Below are 16,886 nucleotides of genomic sequence, written 5' to 3' on the forward strand. Positions count from 1 at the left end.
ATCACTGAAGACTCTCCGGGATCTCAAAAAACAATTGTTGCCAGTTCCCTCAGGGAAGCAGTGTCAAACAAAATGATCCTATGCTTCCCAGAAACATACAGTTGGCTGGAGGAGGTGGAAAATGACAGTGGGGCCACCTGATGACACAGGAAGGGTAGGAAAGGTTTCTTGGAGGAAATGACATCCAAAGTAAGATCAGAGGTCAAGGAGAGCTTTCAGATAAAGCTTCCAGGAAGACATGGTGGGGGAAAGTCAGAGAAATGAGATGGAAAGGGATAAGCAGGAACCATATAAGATATGCTTACATTCTGACCTTTATTTCAAAAGCAGTGTGGGGAATTTTAGCAAGATCATACTGCCTTCATGTAAAAAATCAAGTCAGAAAAGGGCAAGCCTCTGTGGGGAGTGTGAGGGAAGGTAAAGAGGCTGGTGATGGCGTTGCAGCTGTAGTTTAGGATTGAGCTGGTGTTGCTTGGACTTGGTGGAGGGGTGTCCACAGTGAGTAGTCAGAGTTAAGGAGGTGGAATCAACAAGTTTGGGCATGGGGGAGGAGCGGCAGAGGAGGTAAAGTTTCTGATTTAGCCCCTACTGTCTACATTTCCTTTGATTTAAAAACAACAGCAAACTTTCAATAGTTTTGTACTCTTTCTATATCCAAAATAGCTGATTTCTCCTTCATGTTGACATTCTTTCAGCAGGAATACATTTATTCTACCTGCACTCACCACCTTCATAATAATGAACCAGCTCTGTAAAATCTTAGTAAGTTAAAAGGGACCAGCGGGTCCTTCTCAGGCAGTGAACCAGGCTCAGAATTATTAAGTTTTTACTGTGTCTGTAAGTTTATTTTGCAAATAATTCTAGTTTGCACACACCTGGGAACACATCCAATAACTATCTTCCATCTGGAAATTAAAGAAGAATTTTTGTGAGTCTGTAGAAGTAGCAATCAGGACTTCCCTAATGGTCTAAGAATAAGACTCTGTACTCCCAAACCAGCGGGCCTAGGTTCCATCTGTAGTTAGGGAGCTAGATCCCACATACCACAACTAAAACACCTACATGCCATAATGAAGACCGAAGATACTGTGTAACACAACTATGACCCGGCGTGGCCAGATAAATAAACATGAAAAAAGAAAAGTAGCAGCAATCACATGTCAAAGGTGGCCTAACTCAAGAGCCTTTGGCCAACTGAGTTTTACCAGTTCCTGAAAGCTGTAGTTACTAAGGTTCTTCAAGGTTTCTTTCCAATACAGACTTTTGATTGTATTTATCTGTGACTCTCTTGACCAAAAAACTATGGTCTGATGGACAGAGGAAGATGTTAAACAACACCAGGGAGATGTAATCAGCAAAATCCAGAATATGGAAAACTGATTTTATATGACAAACAATCTGGTCTCTTCAACAAACAAACTGTGAAAGAAAAAAGTGGGAAAGAGAGAGAAAAAGAAAGAGAAAGAACCTGTAAATTACAAGGTTTAAAAAATATGCAAAACAATCTGGCTTGATTCAAACTAACACACTGTAAAAAGGGAGGGAGAAAAGAAATAGGGATTTTTTTTTGGAAACTGATTGGATGATATTAAGAGATTATTGTTAGTTTTTAAACAAATAATAATGAGCATTATAGTTATGTTTCAGTTCAGTTCAGTCCCTCAATCGTGTCCAACTCTTTGTGACCCCATGGACTGCAGCACACAAGGCTTCCCTGTCCATCACCAACTCCCGGAGCTTGCTCAAACTCATGTCCATCAAGTCAGTGATGCCATCCAACCATCTCATCCTCTGCCATCCTTTCTCCTCCTGCTTTCAGTCCTTCCCAGAATCAGGGTCTTTTCCAGTGAGGTAGTTATTCGCATCAGCTGGCCAAAGTACTAGAGTTTCAGTTTCAGCATCAGTCCTTCCAATGAAAATTCATGACTGATTTCCTTTAGGATGGACTGGTTGGATCTCCTTGCAGTCCAAGGGACTCTCAAGAGACTTCTCCAACACCACAGTTCAAAAGCATCAATTCTTTGGTGCTCAGCTTTCTTTATGGTCCAACTCTCACATCCATACATGACCACTGGAAAAACCATAGCTTTGACTGCTGCTGCTGCTGCTAAGTTGCTTCAGTCGTGTCTGACTCTTTGTGACCCCATAGACCCCATAGACCCCACCAGGCTTCTCCATCCCTGGGATTCTCCAGGCAAGAATACTGGAGTGGGTTGCCATTTCCTTCTCCAATGCATGCATGCATGCATGCTAAGTCACTGCAGTTGTGTCCGACTCTGTGCAACCCCATGGACAGCAGCCCACCAGGCTCCTCTGTCCACAGGGTTCTCTAGGCAAGGATACTGGAGTGGGTTGCCATTTCCTTCTCCTAGCTTTGACTAGATGGACCTTTGTCGGCAAAGTAATGTCTCTTCTTTTTAATATGCTGTCTAGGTTGGTCATAGCTTTTCTTCCAAGGAGCAAGTGTCTTAATTTCATGACTGCAGTTACCATCTGCAGTGATTTGGAGCGCAAGAAAATAAAATCTCTCCCTGTTTCCCCATCTATTTGCCATGAAATAATGGGACCAGATGCTATGATCTTAGTTTTTTGAATGTTGAGTTTTAAGCCAGCTTTTCACTCTCCTCTTTCACTTTCATAACAAGGCTCTTTACTTCCTCTTTGCTTTCTGTCATAAGGGTGGTGTCATCTGCATATCTGAGGTTATTGATATTTCTTCCTTCAATCTTGATTCCAGCTTGTGCTTCATCCAGCCCAACATTTCAAATTTTGTTTGTTTAGGGAATGGTTATGTTTAGGGAAACTAATTTTCCTCTTTTTAGGCATACATGACTCCAACAGAAGCCAGACTTTCCCTCAGACTATAGAAAGTCCCTAGCCTGTATCCAGGAAAGATGATTTTCATTGTCATTCCAGAGCTAGAGGTTAGGGTAGAAACAGTGGAAGAGTTTCTCCAATAGTGAATCTACTTTCCCGACCTGCCTCTTCACTAACAGATGGATACTGCAAATAAAAACAGTACGGTGACTGACATTCCCAAACTCTGCTTTCACATCTGCCCAGCAATTTAATCCTGAAAGTGAACTGAAAGCGAAATCAATGTTCCCAAAAGCTTGAGTCAAATTTTAAATGCACTGTAGCAATCCATGGTGAATCATTTATAATTTCTTATTTTTGGAAAACAAACACTTATTCTCAATAGTGAAGGTATATCACCCTCAACAGTTGGGGAGTGGGGAAAATCAGAGCATATATCTTTTAGAGTCTTTTTAAACAATATAAGTATGTAAGGCTCTTTCTGTTCTCCCCATACCGAAAAAACAAAAAACTAAGAGATTATATTAGCTACTATTAATTACCAAGGAGAGTGATTTTTCTCTATCAAGGAAGTTGGGACTGGAAAAATTTCGAGAACCATTGATCTGGACTTTCTTTTTGGGTATTTTTTCAAAGTGAAGTCTACCTTGATCATTCAACACAGTCAAGAATTGTTCTAGAACCAATTTGTTGGAATGAAGTTCCTGCAAGAGATAGGAATGCCTTTCATCTTAACAGACAAATAAATAAGCTGCAGAAAGACCAGAGCCTTGCTCTTTATGATACTTTTCTATCTCGATTTTGTCAACCAACAGAAGTTAGGACTATGTTTTTTCTTTGGGAAGCACAGGAATTTAAACCAACTGTCCATTTTTCACAATAGAGAAAATGAAAACCTCAGAGAATCTTTTAGCCATGAGCCAATCAGATAAATGTATTCAGCTAGGACGGACTGTGAATTATTCAACTTTCATAATTCAACATAATAAGGAATATAATAACTGTACTGTACAATTAAGACTGTTCATTATATGTAGCAAAAAAAAAAGTGTAGCATTTTCTAAAAAGGTTTTTGTTTTCAAATTTTTTCTTCTACTGAAATCTTAATAACTCTTGAACCACAGGTCATTAATGCAGTTAGAGTCCAGAGAGATCAAGTCCTGCACTTCTCTCTATTCAGTCTTTTCACAATATCTCTGAAAAGAAAGAAAACCAGAGAGATACACTATGTCTAAAGATCAGTCACACAGGGGGTCTGCTCATGCCTAAAAGTCCTTTCCAAGCCCCTCTTCTGGTGGGGCTCTGTTTGAAAGTGGACTTTGACTGTGCACGTGGGAAGCTGGGAGTAGCTCGGTGTCACAAGAAAGCCAAGAGGTTTATCTACAAGAACCCTGTGATTGTGAACATAGCCCATCAAAGCCATAAATACCTCCCAAGGGCAATCGAAGGTTGTAAGAGCCAAACTTTCAAACGACACAGAGGAGACAGTATGAAGTGTGGTACAGACTGCCTTTGGAAGTTGTCCAAAGATCTGATGAACTACGGGGCAAAAACAGTAGATCTGATTTAAGAAAGTGTTCCAATTTATATTTAGTCATCAGTTATAAAAAAAAAAAAGGTTTCTTGACACAAATCTCAAATTTCCTTGAAAAGTCCCCAAATTAAAATTTTGAAAACTGAGTTTTGCTTAGAGTGGCACAGTCCTGACTATAGATAAAATAATCAAACATATAAACCTTGAGACATTGCAATGAGACAGTGTAATCATTTTTTAAAGTTTAATAACAGAATGGTATTTAGCAGAATGAAATACAGTTTTTTGCATGTTTATGAGCTTGGTCCTCAAAAAAAAGCCAAATGGTAAATTTAAGGCTGATTAATGTATTAATTAAAAGAAAATTCTAAGTGATCACATAGAAACATAGAGAATGCTTCTTATAAACTCTCAGTACCCAAAGCCCATTTTAGCCTCCTCCACATGAAGGTTGGGATAAATTAAAAATAAGGAACAAAAAACCCAGGAAGTTACTGTGATAAATTGCCATAAAAGAAACTGAGCTCTTTTAAAAATATAATAATTGTTGGAACTGCTGTTACCTTTTCTCAAAAACTGTTTTCAGTTGTAAAAATAAAATAAAATGGATGATTGTGGGTTGGATATTTAAGGAATAGCCTTTCAGTAAAAATTTGACCAAAATCTGACTTTTTCTAGTGTTGACAAAAATCTCTTTCCATGAAAGAATCACAGATTCTATCTTATCTTTGGTGTAAGTAAACCAATGAGTAGATTGGCAGAAATAATGTGCCCAAGTAAAATTGATTAAATTCCTTTAATACATTTGGTTTCTCTCTTTTTCCTGAGCACACTTTGGAATCATTTTGAATGCCAAAGGAAATATTCCACTTAACAAAAGATATATTTGAATTTAAGCGTATCTTGATTGAATGTCAAAAATGAATACTTAATTGGAAGGATTGAGTATGCTTTGCTCCAGAAATTCATGGCAGCTAATTTTGCCTTTTGTATATTGAAAATAATTAAATTATTTCATTCAAGTCCTTTTAATAAATTGCATTATGACTGGCATGTGACTGAGAATAAAAGTTGGTTAACAGTGAGTGTTAGTTGAGTACTCACAGGACTCACAAAGTATTTTAAGAGGAAAATGGTCAAATTAGATTCTTACTTGGTGCTACAATAGAAGAACCACATATTTCCAATGGGGGTAATTAAAGAAAACAAACAAAAACCTAAAACTTAGTTATGCTGAATCATGAAACTTTCTCTGCATCACCTGTGTGTATGAAGTAAGTAAGCAGAGTCTAATTCCATTGCAATGCTCACAAATGTGTAGTTTATAATGATAAGGTGTCATAAGGAATCTATATTTTACTAGAGTAGATATATTTTGGCCAGTGACCCCAGGGTTGTGGACAGAAATGATTTCAACAAAAAATATCCCAAGGGAACAATTCTACCTCTGACCGTTACATCCCAGTAGCCCAATAAACATGGATGGATGTAATATAAAATTAAAATTTAAATTCCTGCCCATGCCTTTGTTTCCTTCACATAGCAAAATTTGTACTCCAACAAGGCAAGAACTTTTGTACCTGTAAAGTGTCAAGAAGTCTTTTTTTACCCCCCAAAATACCTCTTTGGGCATTATTTGTGAGGATGCTTGAAATAGACATACTGAAATAAAAAGTTTTCAAAGACTTAAGAACCACTTGGAATATTCTCCTTTAAGAGACCACAAATATGAGACCACAAATTGTTTTCCTTTCTAATATTCAAACACATTTCCCAGCAGGAGGTTAAATTGTCACTGTTAATGTGTACACACAGATGCACAATGCTGGGCCAGTGTGGCACCTGTGGGGGATCTTGACTGCAAAGCTTAATCAGAAGGGAGATGCACTGTCTGCCTTCATGGAGCTTGCATTTGGAGAGGACACTGGCCCAAAGTCACCGAAAGCAAATCACAAGGCTGCAGAATGAAACCGACACATACCAGAGTGCGGTTTGTCTAACCACGGAGGGGGCAGACATGACTGAACAATGTCTAACATTTAGATTTCCAAAGAGCTTGGGATATTTTGTTTATTTTTTGAGGGTTTTAATCTCATGGCCCTTGTGTGGATTTCAACACAGAAAGGATAATCTGAAACAGCAAAATAAACAGAGGAAACCAACTGTTAGTAAAACAAAAGCCAGCCCTTGTTATCAAGGATAGTCCATGTAATACTCTATCAGTGTTCTTTAAAATTCCAGACTTCCCTTGGTCAGACCAATAATCCATCCTGTCTCTGGCAGCAGCACCAATGTTGCCCTCTGAGACATCAACTTCAAAAGACCCAACAGACTTTAGTTTTCCCTTAACAATATAGCTTTGTTTCTTTAACGGGTGGTCAGTGGCTTATATTTCGCTTACACCAGTCTTTGAGGTTTTCTTTAATAAAACGCAAAGGAATAATTTATAATTATCCTGTACATTATTTATACATCTGTAAGAGTGTATCACCATCAATGCAAGAAATAGCTTGGGCTATAATTCTATTCAGGCATAAAAATGAGCAGTAACCAGTACCATAACTAGCTCATCAAGCAGAGGTAAAGCTCACTCCTGGCAATTCAATAAATGAGATGGAAGCTGAATGAAACAACCCCCAAATTATTGAGAACCGTCAGTTGGCAGGCTTCACTTTGGCTTACTGATGGTCGAAAGGCAACAGAAGCCATTCTGCAAAGACATAGCTCAAAATTTGGATTGGAGGTCTTATGCATGCTTTAAAGGGAAAGCTCCCTAAAAGGATGGAACTATGGGGGTTCTTCTTAAATTCCCCAAGTGCGAACACCTAAGGAAGCAAACACTTTCCTTCTGAGCTGAAAATAACTGACTTGGAATTACAGCTCATCATGCAAAGAATTAGAATGAATACATAATTCAATAGTATTGTAAAAGATCTGAACAGAACTTTCAGCAATGGGGGGCATTCTGTAAGTTAAGATGTACCAGACCACTGAAGCAGCTCATAAAAATCACTTCATACCAGTGAGATTTGTATCAGCACTTCAGTCTTAGCATCTACATTCCTTGGAGGAATCCAGAGGACCTCTGGCTTTAGTCTGTCTCTTCCCCAACCCCCACCCTCACCCCCAACCACCTCAGGGAAACCACAGGGGCCATTAAAGAATGTCTCAGTTTGGAGAGATTTTAACATTCTGGATAACCCAAGCATCTATACTGCTATTTCCAAATGTAAATCCAAGTGCAGGGAGAAAGCTATCTGACTAAAGCAGTGTATGATGTCCTTTGAAAGCTGTGTGTAAAAACTCTAGCTGTGGTAGATTAGATTAATAAGAAAACAAATATTTAGACTGTCTCTTTCAAAAGAACTGACATTAAAATATCACATCTTGTATGACTGATTCATTTTTGCTATACGATAGAAACTAACATAACATTATAAAACAACTATGCTTCAAACAATTAACTTAAAAAATCATATTTTGGGGGTGGAAGGTGAGAGGGAGGTTCAAGAGGGAGGGGAGATAACATACACCTATGGCTGATTCATGTTTATGTATGGCAGAAACCAACACGATATTGTAAAACAATTATCCTCCAATTAAAAATAAAAAACAGGAAAAAAATTACATCTACCTGATTTTAAAAAATGTTTGTGTTAAAGATCATATAACATAAAATTTACCATCTTAACTATTTTTAAATGTACAGTTCAGTGGTGTTACGTATAGTCCATTGTGTCACCTGTCTTATTTTTTTAGTTAAGTTGATTTGTGTATTAAGTGTATTGTGTATTAAGTGTATTAAGTTGTATTCACTATAAAGAAATTAATACAAAAAGTCATAATTGATGAGTCCACACACATTTTAAAGGATTTCAACAATTATTTTAGTACAATCAAAGATGTAATACTTGAATTGTATCTTTTTTGAAATGTAAAATTCAGTTATAATACAGAGACTACATATCTTATGACTTCAAAAGTTTTAGCTAAAACATACATCTTTTATAGGTAAAAGTTCAACAACAACAACAAAAAACTCAACAAACCAAAAAAGACATGGTAAGTGTTGGCAAGAAGGTAGACAAACTGGAACCCCACCATGCGGCTGGTGGAGATGTAAAATAGTACAAATAATACAAAACAGTCTGGCAGTTCTTCAAAAGTTTTAAGGAGAATTATCATATGTCCCAGGAGCTCCCCTCTGAGGTATATACCCAAGAGAAATGAAAACATAGGCCCATGAAAGTTTACAGCGGCATTATTCATAAGAGCGCCCTGCCTGTAACATACAAAATCCCCAAAGTCTACCAAGTAATGAATGGATAAATAAAGTATGGGATGTCCAGACAACGAAATATCACTTGGCTATAAAAGGGAACGAAACCCTAACATGCACAGCAACAAGGATGAACTCTGAAAGAAATAGTAACAAAGGACCATGTATTCCATTTATATGGAATATCCAGGATAGATAGGTGCATAGAGAAAGGAAACAGTTTGGTGTTTGCTTAGGGCTGGAGGAATGGGGTGATTTGGGGATGATGGGTAGAGAGTGTGGGTTTTTGTCAGGGGGAAATAATAATGTTCTAAAATTTTAATGTGATGCTGGATGCACAACTTCTTAAATACACTAAAACCCATTGAATTATACACAATAGGGGTAAATTGTATGTGTGTGAGTTATATTTCAGCAAAACTGTTAAAAAAATAAATACCACTTTGAAATAAGATAAACCTAAGTCTAACAATACCAAGAAATAATCTTAGGAACGTCATATAAATAAAAACCTCTCCCTTTCTATTGTAAAATAGGCTTCTATCATTCTAAAGAACAAGGGAAGGGAGTGGTAGAGGGCAAATTTTGGCAACAAGGATGTCTCTAGCAATTGAAAGTCTGATACACACTGCTACACATCCATCTTTCACAGATGGAAAATGTGCTTCTGTGGTGTATACAGTACTTTTCAGGCACTTGACCTCACTTGCTAGTTGTTAAGTTAGTGTTCAGATGTTTATTTAATGGGAAATTATATAGTGACGTCAGTCACTTTCCCATAAAACATCTGTTTTCTGCTAAGATCAAATGATGATGCCACATGCCCAATTCAGAGGGGAAAAAAATGAATAAAGTCAGTAGATCGAATTCTTTTGATTTTTCACTATAAATTTTTCTTCAGTGTTTCTTGCCTCTACTTATGTGAATGCTAGCAGAAAAAGGACTTAAAAATTATGAATACCTAAATAATATTACAAACTTTGCAACTGTTTCAATCATGCTTTTGTTTAATAGCTTATACTATTTGTGGAAATATGCTTATAGTTTTGTTCTTATACTGTATAAGAGTCATATTTTCTTACAGTAAATGTGTTCCTACATCATTCAATATGTAAACATTTTGAATATACCCATGAGAGTGTTATGAGTTTCCAGTTTGTTATTCTTAAATATGTTTAAGACCTACTACATTAATGTCTGGCTTTACGCCTAAGTATGCCAAAGGAATGCTTTCAGATACGTCATTAAGCCTAGGTCCCAAGATAAGACTACCAAATTCTATTCTAAAATAAAAAAAGAAGGCAAGATTCTAGTATAAAAGTTAACAAGATTCTAGTATAGAAGCTACTAATGTTTCCATCTTTTTTTTGAAAAAACCTTTTTATTTTATATTGGAGGATAGCCAATTAATAATGTTGTGATAGTTTCAGATACACAGCAAAGCAGCTCAGCCATACACATATTCATTCATACATACACATGTATTCATTCTTTCCCAAACTCCAAAATACTTAGCGCATAGGTAAGGTACACCGATTTGAAGGATTTTATGGCATGCACCAACTCAGGAAAATGTTGCGATTTTCTTTAGGAAAGTTAGTTCTAAAATAACTGAAACTTCAGCTCTTAGCACAAATTCCTTTGAGAACAATGTGTTCAAATTATAGCTTAACTAGAAATAATCTATGTGAGATACCATAAAGTACAGAAAGAAATTCTGGAAAAGTTGTAAATTACAAAGAGTAGAGGCAACAGTCAGACTGCCAAAAGACAGTACTTTTCAGAGTTGGAAGAACTTTGGAAAAAACACACAAAGTTATGTGTGCACACACATACGTGTATTGTGCTACAATGAAAAATCGTGTCCCCAAATTTCATAGCATCAACATTTTATTGCATTATCTTCTACTAGAGATGTATCATGCTCTCCGGAAGCAGATTTTGGTAATTACTGTAAAGGAATAGTAGAGAAGTTTGTACCACAAAAGGAAAGAACTTGGTGGGCAACACTTTTTTAAAGTGACGGACAGCTCTTGGTGTGTGTGTGTGCGGGAATGGCGGGGTAGGACATTACAGAAACATGAAACAAGTTACAATTATCCTAAAATATCATTCCTGTCTTGTGTGTTCTTTGTGTGTTCTTGTGTGTTCTTTCTATGTTTTAGAAACATAACGAAGAATCTGGTATTTGCTTCAAAATAATCCAATGGTGAGACGGAGTATAGGTGGGGGAGGGGATCTAGGGGTACTGCAGATGAGACAAGATTTTGGGTATGTATATATTTATATTTTCCTTCAACCGCACTGACAAGTCCTGGTAATATAAATGTCATTTCAACAGGCTGAATCTAGGAAGTCTACAATCATCTTGCCACCTTGCTCTTCCTTCTAAAACTCTTTCTAAATGGCTAGCCAAGAGCTTCTTCTGACTTGTTTACTTGCCCCCAGCATCACAGAGCTCAGACAGTGGCCTCCCTTCATCCAGTGCCCTGTGAGAGGAAACCCCCTTGGTAATTTAGGGGAAGTTTCTTCCCTCTGAGAAAAACTCAGATGAAAACTCAAGTAATTGTTTAACAAATTAAACACAAAGATGCAAAACCTATTTCCCCATACATGGGAGTCCAGGAAATGGACATCTGAAAGCAGTATTAACTGAAAATGTAGATGTTGCTGGGTTAGCAAAACAGGCTGCAATCATGGGTAGTAAACTGGCTTCCAGCCTGAGGATCTGGAATTTTTGTAAAGCTCTTCCATGAAGAAGCTCAAAAGAAGTTTATCTTGCCTAGAGAAACAAATTTGCACAAATATAAGACTTGGGAAGCTAGATTCTACACAGGCTCAAAATTGGTTGGATCATTCCAGCAGATCCATCCTGCAGCAGAAAATATCATCACCCCCAAAAGCCTTCTTTCTGCTTATCATGAAATATCCACTAAACACTGAACAAAGAGAAGAAGGGGTACGATCCCCTGAAGACATACAATTCATGACATTGTCACAGAAAGCCTTATCCAGCTATAGAACCTTCTCTCTTTCTCTCTGTCTCTTTTTGCTGGCAGATACTCCAGCACCTTTTTACTTGGCTTTATGGGACATGCAGAAATCTTTTATAATGGAAGGCAGTTTTCCCAGTCACTTTCAAGGTAAGCAGTTTTCCTAGCAGAAGTCCATTCAAATCAAAGTCAATAAACTGGGTGTCTGTGTGTGTCCTTAAGCACAAATCTCCAGTCAGGATTCATCTTTGCTCTACTGAAAACCATTATCATATCAGCAGAATAAAAGCATATGTTTTCAGCACCGCCCACAGACCTGCAGTTTCAGACTGGTTTGAAAGAAATTGCCAGATTGGTAACATAAGTGGGGGGTGGGGGTGGTGGGAGGGGTAGGGGGATGGGAGCTTGGGGATCTTTTTTTCTTAGACAATAATTTAACTTTAAAAAAAGTTTTAAATCTTTTTTTTTTAATTTTATTAAAGAAACTTTCAAAAATATCTTACTAGCCGGAACTGATCAAAACTGTAGGCTACCTACCTTAAAGCTGCTGAAATCTCACAGATAAGAATTCCCAAGTCATAGAAGCCTAAGCTTTCTAGGAAAGCCTTGAGCCTGGGGCTTCTGATCTTTCAAGAACTGTTTGATTTTTACCACAAAAACTTCTCCACAAACTTTATTTCTGAGGGGTTAGGTGACCATTGGCTGAACCCCTCTGAGCCAGGGTCTGTTGGCAGCTGATGACAGCTGACCCAACCCCAGTTGCTAAGAGCAGAGGTCTGGGTCCTGGTGACTGCCCCTACTTGGTCATGCTGGGTTCAGCTCTGGGAACACAAGGGGATGTGGAAGGCAACCAGGTTGGGAAGGGCCTAGGAGGCCTGGGCACCTGAGAAGAACTGGCAGAAAAATTCTAGGCTGTGCTCAAGTGCTTTCCTGACACCGGCCGAACTGTCATCCTCTATTTCTCCATGGACCTCACAGGAGACAAGTTCAACTTAAGTTTGGACAGGGAAGCACAAAACTTTCAGGCAGTGGCTGCTGGCCGCCTTCTGGGGTGCCGGGGAGGGGGCTCCCACTCCGGGCATGGAATGCACATCACTACCTCTCCCTGCCTTCCCAGCTCAGAGGGACCTAATCTCCTGAGTCCCCCACTGAGAGCTCAGAGGCTCTGCTCCCAGAGGGAGTTTCTGTGGCTGAAACCCTGTAAGGTGCCTCTTCCCTCTGTGAGGCCACACAACCCAGGGTTACTTTTGCTGGGAGCTGCCCAGGGCCCAACCTCTGGCTCTTGCAGCATTTAATGGTGCGCCAAGTGTAAGGAGAACAACCTAAACAGCTTCTTCTCTGCTAGTAGAGTTGCTTCCTGACTAGGGAGCCTGAAAACTGGGGAGTACAGCTGGCCTGGGGTTACTCAGTCCCTACTTTGTCCCTCACGGGGCTCTTCCTCCCTGGGTCACTGTTCCCGTCCACGACGTGGCCACTGCAAGTCTATCTCCCACCAGGCTCTGAACTCCTGAAGTCAGGGGTTTTGTCTTCCTCATTAAAAAAAAATTTTTTTTTTGGCTGTGCCTCAAAGCATTCAGGATCCTACTTCTGTGACCAGGGATCGAACCTGTACCCCTTGCAGTGGAAGCCAAGAGTCTTAACCACTGGACTGCCAAGTAAGTTCTGCGTCATCCTCACGTCCTAGAAAAGTGGCTGGTACATTAAAAAAAAAACCAAAAACATTCAAGTGCTTATGGAATGAAATTATTTGTGATGGAAAGGTAGATATTTTCTGGGACAGCTAGACTTAAATAATTTTTTCTACCTTGTAACAAAACCCAAATCCACTAAAAATAAATAAAGAGCATTTGGTTTCCCAGATTTCCTTTCTACAGGATGCAAAAAAAAAGCCAGGTGATCTCTTCAGCCCTCAGGTGCGTCTTCCTATTATATCTTACAATCTCTCTGTTTCTGTGGATGTAATTCAGCCTCCCTCCCCATGTTTGTCAACAGATCTAGAGAGAAAATGAAGCGGGGCCAACCTGCTGGCTTCAAATGAACTGGGCCGAAGTTGCTTTCTGGGTGGCTTGTTTCTAGGCTGCCAAGCATTGTGTCGAGACAGACTCCACTTGTCCAAGTTTTGATTAGCCAGGAAGGCTCCGCTTGTGGCATTTAAGCAGCAAGTGGACTTTGCTGCCCTGTGGATTCCAGGGTGTCGCACACTGGGGCCTCGTTGCTTGGTAAGGACTGGGCAGTTGCATAACCAACGATAATACTTAGAATGATGCAGCAGTGATAAGATCATCCCGTCCCACCCTGCAGGGCAGAAACCAATCACTTCCAGTGGAGAGGAAGGAATTCTCCCTGGCTCCCAGTTGCTACTCGATTAACTTCATGGTTTCTTTAATCAACCTTTAATAGGAAAACGATCACTGTGAAGACCACAGACAAATAAAATGTTAAGGACTCTGGAGGCTTAGTTACATGCCCCTGAGCTGAAGTTCTCTCTTCTTGTTCTAGAATTTTCACTTCATACCGTGTGGACCAGGACAGCTCTTACTACTGCTATCCTTACCTCCAGTAGCTACCAGTAACTGAGCACGTACAACCTAGACAGCAGATTAAAAAGGAGAGACATTACTTTGCCAACAAAGGTCTGTCTAGTCAAGACTATGGTTTTTCCAGTAGTCATGTATGGATGTGAGAGTTGGACTATAAAGAAAGCTGAACACCAAAGAATTAATGCTTTTGAACTGTGTTGTTGTAGAAGACTCTTGAGAATCCCTTGGACTGCAAGGAAATCCAACCAGTCCATCCTGAAGGAAATCAGTCCTGAATATTCAATGGAAGGACTGAAGTTGAAGCTGAAACTTCAATCCTTGGGCCACCTGATGCAAAGAGCTGACTCATTTGAAGAGACCCTGATGCTGGGAAAGATTGAGGGCAGGAGAAGGGGATGACAGAGGATGAGATGGCTGGATGGCATCATTGGCTCAATGGACATGAGTTTGGGTAGACTCTGGGAGTTAGTGATGAACAGGGAAGCCTGGCGTGCTGCAGTCCATGGGTTCGCAAAGAGTCGGACATGACTGGGCTGAACTGAACTGAACTGTGTGCCAAGTATAAATCCTCAGAACAGACCCACAACACAGGTACCATGAATGAATTCATTTTACAGAGAATGAAAAGGAGGCTCAAAGACACTCCTCTCCACCAGAGATAGATATATTTCCTTCTTCAATGAAATGTATGTGTAGGGGAAAAAAGGAAAGAAATCTATTGTCCCTTTTCTTGTACATAAGCACCTGGAGTATTTCATCAAGGCCTCAGAGATACCCCTCAGCCACGACAATGTATCATTTAAAATAGTAAATTTTTCTTAAGTGTTTTGGCTTTCATTTTTGCAAGACCTTCTCAAAACCTTCATATGTCCAAGAACCAAGAATTGTCTAGCTTATTGCTTGCTCTCTTGTGTTAAATGAAAAGATAAAACTTTAGGTCATTCTTATTGTAGCTGTCTTTTCTTTGACACTAAGGGGCCATATTTTGAGGTTCACCATTCACTGTCTCTACTTCTGTTTTCTCAGGTAAGGGAGCCCTTTGCTGAGTGGAGCTTGTTGCCGTCACCTATTCTGAAGTGCCATATTCCACTGAATTCACGGGTCTACAGATTTGGAAGATTGTTTGTCAAGAGAGATGCTTTCCCCTTCCAGAAAACTGGAGACACAGATGATTTCTTGCAGGGTAAGAGATTGAGAAGGAATGCACACTCAGAATGAGAAAAGAAAGACTAGTTTTCTGAAAAGATTCCAAAGTAAGGAGGAGGTGAGGTGGCAGCTATGTCTGAGCAACCTGAAATGGAGTCTAACTATTATCTAGTGAATTTAATCAGGGTTAAATCAGTCAAACCAACTCATATTTCTGGCATGAAATATCTAGTCTGGTTGCCTATCTTGACCAAATCAATAGAAATTGGTGCCAGCTCCCCATTTTATTGTGTGGTATGTTGGCACAGATGTATTCCTTTTGTTCAAAAAAATAGGTACTTGAGTACAAATCTAGCCGTTAGGCTTTCTCCTGGCTTCTCTCTGGCAGCTTCTGGAATGCTAATACATACCAAGGATGTTAGGAAGGATTGAAATTTCAACTTTGAGAAAAGGAGAACATGGCTTACAGGGTCTCTAGTGCCACAATTCACCAAGAGAGATGTTCCAAGTGTGAAAATCTAACTTAAATTTCTCAGAGTTTAAACGGAATTAAAAACATACAGGACCAGGCTTCCCTGATGGCTCATTGGTCAAGAATCTGCCTGCCAGTGCAGGAGTTGCAGGTTAGATCCCTGCTCCGGGAAGATCCCACATGATGTGGAGCAACTAAGTCCGTGCGCCATAACTACCAACTCAGTGTTCTAGAGCCTGTGTACCACAACCACCGAAGCCCGCGCACTCGAGAGCCAGCGAGACACAGCCAATGAGCCTGTGCTCCAGGGCCCAGGGACTGCAGCTGCTGAGCCCACCTGCCAAAACTACTGAAGCTCATGCACCCTAGAGCCCATTCTCCACAAGAGAACCATCAACAATGAGAAACCTGCACTCTGCACCCAAGTTTTCTCCACAACTAGAGAAAAGCTGGTACAGCAACGATGACCCAGCACAGCCTAAAATATATTAATTAATTAATTAAACAAAAAACAACACACAGAACCTTCTAAAACAAAATGGCAAATGCAGGCAATGCAGTAAGGGTTTCATGCATTCCAAGTTATGCCTGCACAGGCCCTGGGACTTTTGAATTTAAAAGAGTGCTGAGTTCTCGTGTTCCTGATGGGTGCCGAAAAGGCCAGCATGGCCAGGACACAACATGTTTATAACACAGAAGATGGAGAGATTTTCCAACAGTTGCTTGTTTAGCAGACAATAAATGTGGTGTTCAGTAGCTGATTCCATGTTAAGTTAAGCTTTGACATGGAACTGCCAAGTGGAATAAGGCAACATATGAAACCCGGCGATAGGCTGATGCGTGCACAAGTCTATCAGTGCATTTGTTATAATTAATAGCACTGACACCGAAACCTGAGTTCCAGTATTTGGTGGCCCAAGTGTTGGACTGAGCCTGCAGATGTGCTTTGCTTGGCTTGTACCATTTTGTTCTGTTACCTATGTCAACGTTTAAAAAAATCTAGGTTCTGAACTTCCCTGGTGGTCCAGTGGTTAAGAATCTGCCTGTCCATGCAAGAGACATGGGTTCAATCCCTGGTCCAAGAAGATCCCACATGCTGTGGAGC

The 16,886-nt window shown here is 39.7% G+C and overlaps 1 protein-coding gene across 2 annotated transcripts in view; it reads right to left on the bottom strand.

Moving 5' to 3' along the window:
• SLC1A3 (solute carrier family 1 member 3) overlaps positions 1–16,886 on the bottom strand; it is a 79,256-nt gene that overhangs the window by 35,155 nt on the left and 27,215 nt on the right. The gene's annotated exons all lie outside the window — the stretch shown is intronic.

The sequence above is a fragment of the Cervus canadensis genome, chromosome 16 (genome assembly GCF_019320065.1).
Source record: "Cervus canadensis isolate Bull #8, Minnesota chromosome 16, ASM1932006v1, whole genome shotgun sequence".
NCBI lineage: Eukaryota > Metazoa > Chordata > Mammalia > Artiodactyla > Cervidae > Cervus > Cervus canadensis.